The sequence below is a fragment of the Mycetomoellerius zeteki genome, unplaced genomic scaffold (assembly GCF_001594055.1).
Source record: "Mycetomoellerius zeteki isolate Tzet28-1 unplaced genomic scaffold, Tzet1.0 scaffold40, whole genome shotgun sequence".
Taxonomy (NCBI): Eukaryota; Metazoa; Arthropoda; class Insecta; order Hymenoptera; family Formicidae; genus Mycetomoellerius; species Mycetomoellerius zeteki.
In genome coordinates this window covers 89,761-95,934 of record NW_017257392.1, presented here as the reverse complement: position 1 = coordinate 95,934, position 6,174 = coordinate 89,761, and the positions used below count along the sequence as shown (strand labels likewise).

The 6,174-nt window shown below is 38.3% G+C and overlaps 1 protein-coding gene across 4 annotated transcripts in view; it reads right to left on the bottom strand.

The window, feature by feature from the left end:
* LOC108726222 (amyloid beta A4 precursor protein-binding family B member 1-interacting protein) overlaps nt 1–6,174 on the bottom strand; it is a 144,574-nt gene that overhangs the window by 62,671 nt on the left and 75,729 nt on the right. The window lies entirely within an intron of this gene.

Here is a 6,174-nt window from a genome sequence, read left to right as displayed (position 1 = left end):
CCCTCCCTCTCTCTCTCCCTCCCTCCCTCCCTCCCTCTGTCTGTTCTGTTCTGTTCGCTCTTCTCCCCATCCCTCGTCTGTTCCCCCGAATAGTCCCCTTTCTTCTTTCTCCCTCTAACTCACCTCATCTGTCTGCTCCCTGCCCTGGCTTCTCTATTCATCTCTCTCTCTCTCTCTCTCTCTCTCTCTCTCTCTCTCTCTCTCTCTCTCTTTCTGCCTTCAAAACTCCCGCCGGGTCTCTCCTCCTCTTCCTAAAGGAAGCCTAACTCTGTCGCTGTCACTCCAGAGACAGACTTCTCACTTCCCCTTTTGCTCTCTTTCCCCTTCTTATTCTCGAAATGCCACGATTGTATTTTTAATCATGGAAGATTAAGTTTCCTCCATCTTGAAACGGCACCTTTTCGTTACTTCTTTTTTTCCCTAATTCCTCTCGACGATCTTCCCGTTTCTATATTTTTTCTTTTTCGAAATGCGTCTTCTTCGTAATTTGCGAAATTTCGTTTTCTACCGATTTTTCGATCCATTTCCTTCACCTATCCAACTTGTGTGTCACCGAAATTCAATCATACAGTCAGAATTGCTTATTGTTCTCTCTCTCTCTCTCTCATTTCGTGATTTCAATTCTCTCTCTCTTCATGTCCGCGACGACTTTCTCTTTTCTTCTCCTTAAACATTCGTATATTATCTTATTCCTTCTCATTCCAACTTGCATTCCAACGTTTCTCCTTCTTCAGTTCCTTCTTCTAGAGCTGTCTTCTCGTTCTACGCCTCTTTGTTCTTCCTCTCTGTTTGTCTGAAGCTAGTCGGAAAGCAATGAGTAATAGATAGAGTTAAACAGAAGAGAGAAGAGAACGCACAGAGGAAGAGTAAGAAAAAGAGAACGTCCCAATGAGGGGGTGATGGTCGAAGGTTCGTCGCGATTCTTCATCTTTCTTTATGCAGCCAGCATCCCCTATAGAAACCTCTCTCTCTTTTGGTGCCTCATCCACCTCCACCATGGTGCGCTCCCCTCTCTATGAGTTCCATGACCCCTTCTCTTCCGCACGTCGCTGCCATGGGTTCAGGGACGATCCCTCTTCAGTGAAAACCGAGGCGCTATCCTGGGAGATCCCACAAACGGCGGCTTTGTTTTTATAGATTCACCCAGATTCGCTTGGGATCTACCTACTAACTCGTTGACTCGTGATTTTAATCTTAAATGTATATATAGAGATCTGAACAAGTAAATAATTGAGTACGTTTCTTGAGAAGACATGTCGAGGATGTTGCAAATGTTGTTATCTCACAAAATAAATTCGATAAAGTAATAGAGATTTTAATTTTATCATTTAATTAAGAGACATATTATTTCTTCTAACGCTGTAAAATATTTAGTACCTCATTATTTTTAGATAGGCAAATTTAATGAAAACAAATTTTAATGAAAGAATCAACAAAAAAAACTTATAATTTTAATTTAACAGTTAAACAAGAAGTTTTGTATTACAAGAAAGTTTCTATTTGTCTAAAATTCACGTATCATTCTAAAATGATTAGATAATCAGCCTTTCGGATGTACACTATCAAGACAAGCAGTAATTAATTATGCTGGAGTATGCATAACTCTGTCATCACGATAGATCGAGCAATTCTCTCACGCAGGATGTTACACAGCGTAAGTACCATCTCGATCTCGTTTTTGTACATATGGTACATCGACATCAGAGAACTAAATGCATGCGAATGTGCCTATCGTAAAATCGATAATCGACGACGCCCCTTGGGTACAGAAAACATTGCGTAAGTGACGTTTCGGCGGTCATGCATCGTTACGCTATAATGAAGTGCGGTACACCCTTGTACTTTCTAAGCGAAAAGAAATACGGATGAACATTGACTTCAGCCTGCTCCGAACCTACTTATCTTTGAGGAATCCCGATAGGACCATAAACAGACGAGAATTTCGTCTCGTCCATTCTTACGAGATACAATTTTAAAAATTGATAAAATTTTCAGACAAGATTACGGCGCGGTCTTTCAAGGGATCTGCGACTCGAGTCTCGTTAGTACAGAAATCCACTCCTGAAGGGGAGAGGACCAACGGGTCTCGGCAAGCACGACGAGTACGCTAACCTAGGGTACAAGGCATGGGAGAAAAAGATGGTAAGAGAGAAAGGAAGAGAGAGTACGAATGAGTATCCCTGAGAAGGATAAAGTGTCGCATGAAACGAAGAGAGATGGCTTACAGTAACGTATCAAGCAATTTGCGGAATGCATTCTTAGGAATGATTAGACAAAATGCTCCATTAGTCATCTGTGGCACTGATGGACTTTTGTATTTCTTATTTTCAAACTATCTCTATACGTACTAAAAATATTTGCTTATTTTTGTCCTTCGATTTAATAATGATCAGTAATTTAATAATTGCATATAATTTAACCGACATATAATAAAATTATTTCATAAATTTTAATCGTGTATGAACTTTTTACACAAATTCCACACAATTTCTTAAAAGCATTGCTCATAATACTGTAAATATCGAGAGACAGGCTAGCTCATTGTTTACAACTTGATAGAGCTTCTTTCTAATCATACAATCATGCGATGACAAGGCATAATGAAACCTGAAATTTTTCTTCCTCGAAATTGATCATTAATTCTTGAGTTTCATCGCGGTGACTGTTACGTCACTGCATCCATTGTAAGGCAGAAAGAGAAGGAACGACAAAAAGGAGACCGACGAGAGGAGAGAGAAAGAAAAGAGAAAGGAAAAGAGAAAAGAGTGAGAGAAAGGTAGAAGAAAAGGGGAGATGGGGTGAGACGAGAAGGGTGAGAGACGTGATGCTGGAACGTGTGTTAGTCACGGGTTGCCCATAGCAACCCACGCGGCAAATGCACGCGTTATAGGCGCCTCGTATAGGCCACAATGTACAGGGTGTCTCAGAAGTTAGTTTCTTCTAAACATTAAATAACAAAAAAGTTATTCAAAAAATGTGTCGATATAGTCGATTTTTTTTTTATTAAGCGTGATTAAGAACAAAATTTTGTCAATCGAGAAAAAGATAAAAGTTTATAATGAAGAAAATAAAGGACAGGTCCACGATTTCTATCACACCCTATATACGTTGCGTACTACGCATTTACTACGTGCGTACGTTGCGAGTGCGCGTGCGGGACGCATTCGCATGTTAGGCACGCTTGTGTTGCCAAAGTTAATTGATTTCGTCTCCGTCGGCCGGCACGATGTTACCACTCGATCTGGCCACGCAACGAAACCGCATTATCGGTCGCAGATGTCCGCGAAACATATCTGTGGACTGCTATCTGAAGCGAAGGGTGAGAACCCCGTGTATCTTGTGCTTGTGTGATTATCCGTTCTTCAGATCTAGGGCGAAATATTGTTCGGATAGATATTTAATTAGAGAAGCAATTTACCCACAAAATATCTCTTAATCTAGATCAAAATCGTACTTTTAGCTACATTCTTTTCTAAAAGTATCTAAAGAATGTCAAATTCTCATTTACAAAATTCCGGAACAATGCTGTGCGTTCAACAGTGTGTTTGAATATTTCACACTGAACTCCAGTGTGACTCTATATAATGACGAAAAATAGCACAATTGCGATTTCACTCGATATTGATACGTACGAGTGTCTGCAGTGTGATGAAAATTTTAGTATCCTCCGATACTCGTACGAGCAATTCATTTAATGATTACGCATTAATAGGTAAGAAATAAGTGTACAAAGCATGATATATTTCGGATCTTCAGCGTCTTCGTTGCGTTTCTTCCTGATCAGGTATTCCACAGAAACGTGCGATTGACTTTCAACTGATTTTTCTACAGCAAATCGGTTGACTAATGACTAACATTATAAGCAAACGCAACGTGGAGTTCAGGGTGACTGAAGTATAGCGAACATATCAATGTACGTATTATGTTAAGCAGGCTCAGGTAACGCGACTTTTTTTCCTTATTCCTTTTGCAAGCGAATCCCTTGCGTAATATAACTCGCTCGGCGAGCCGATCGCGATCCTTGGACAAAGGTTGATATGATTGCAAGAAGCAATAAAATGATCGATTAACTTTCATGACACTGTACTTCGATCTTTTATATTACACATAATGTCGCGATATATTTTGGAGATATCTTCATTTTTTACGAAAAAAAAATATTTTTGGAGGTTCTCATATGTATTTTACTTATTTGATTTATTTTTGAAGCTACAAAACTATTTTTATCTTAATAATTTTTTAATTCTTTCTATTTTCAGTTGCTCGATTGTTAAAAAACTTATAATGGATGATTCGTAACATTTTGTTCAACTATTAATATCTAAAAATGGTTTCGTACACTCTTTAGAATAAGAAACGCGAAGGCGACAGCCGGAAGTCGAAGACAATCCCATCACTTGAAGAACGGGAAAGTTGTACGTATATCTACGAATCCAACAAAAAATTTCCGAAGTTACGCATAAATTAGGTACAACGACCACGTTCAGTTCAACGTTTTTACGCTGAAACTAGAAGAAAGTTTTATATAAAACTCTCTTAGACTTTTCACTCATATAAAAGGCCATCGTAAAGGCAAAAATTTTAGTTGTAACCGTAAGGCCGTAAGCAAATCGGCCAATCACAGTCGAGCGTTTCAAAACGCGAGATGGTAATTTTGATTGTGATTGGTTGATTTGCTTGCGATCTTATGATTACGACTAAAATTTTTGTACGTGTGATGGTCTTAACAGAGAGCCGGAAAAGACAGTCTAGCTATTATTAAACGCGGCGCGCAGCGAATTGTCGATTGATCAAGCTCGAACCGAAGATATACATTATAAGCGTTTCGAAATCCCGTAAACACGAAAGGAAGAAAGACGGAGATAGCGCGGGTGGGCCTCCTCTTCCGACATATTGTTCCCATTCGCACCTATTTGGAGCCTTGGGCCACGAATCGTCTCGTTAGCTCCCACGCTTGCGAAAGAATTCGAGACTTTCGTGTACCGGACCTCTTCCCCCATTCTTATCCCACATTCGATGCTGCATCCGCATTTACATACGATGTTAAAACATGTAATGTTATGTAGATGCTGTTGTTTTGGAAAATGTAAGAGGTCGACGGCATCTCGAATATGCTCGCTCGCACGTGTTTTGTACGTGTGTTTCATATCTTGACCACATCATACACACACATTTCGTTAAAACGAATAAATATATCAATTATATCAAAATATCATTTTTTTTTCAGCTTCAGAATACGCGCAAATTAATCAATCTATAATCTTAAATTATTTAATATCAATCGTCAGTCCTAAATTATTTAATATTGATCATTGTTTAATATTTTAAAATGAAAATTTTAAGAATCCTATAAATAATAGAACATCATGCAAATGATAAATCATCAAATTAAAATAAATTATGACATCAACGACAGATAATGTTCAATTAACTTTGTTCACAACTGAATTCGTGATCTAGAAAGAGCAATTAGCTAATCAAGGCTATCGGTGTAATAAAAAACAAGAGACATTCATATTGTACTATATATTTATGTTACTCGGAATCTACAATTAATCAGGCCATTCCATAAGAAGCTTATGCAATTCGTTTTCGTTGCACCATCGACTATTATTCCGTTGTATCGTATACGTTCAATGACGCGCGAAAGCGTCTGATATCCCGTGAGGAACGCGTCTTATTTCGTCAGTGTGATGACTTCGTACCCATTTTCTCGTCTGGGTCCTTCGCGATAAAATCACCAATTCATTACGTCATGTTGATGCAAATTTTCCACGTGTCTACTTGAAGAATGAGAGATTTCGTCTATAATTTTTAATCCTATCACTTCACCAACAAAATTAATAAAATTATTTCATTGCAACTAGCAGATTTTTATTATTTTGCTACACATTTTTATTACCTTAAATTTGTCGGACTTTAACATTTTCGATCAGAATATTTCTTTCTGCTTAAAAAAAAAAACACTTTTTAAAATTATTTCTGCTTTTCTTAAGTTTCTAGGGGCGTGTCGAAACATAAATAAGGATTGCAATAAATTACCCTTTTCGCAATGCTTCGTACGGAGTAAAATTGGTTCAAAAGAGTGCTTATCTCGGCACATTGGCCGACTAGCAATTTCATTTCTGCCGGTCGACGATTTGTTTTAATCAGGCTGTTATATCCCCTTTCGTC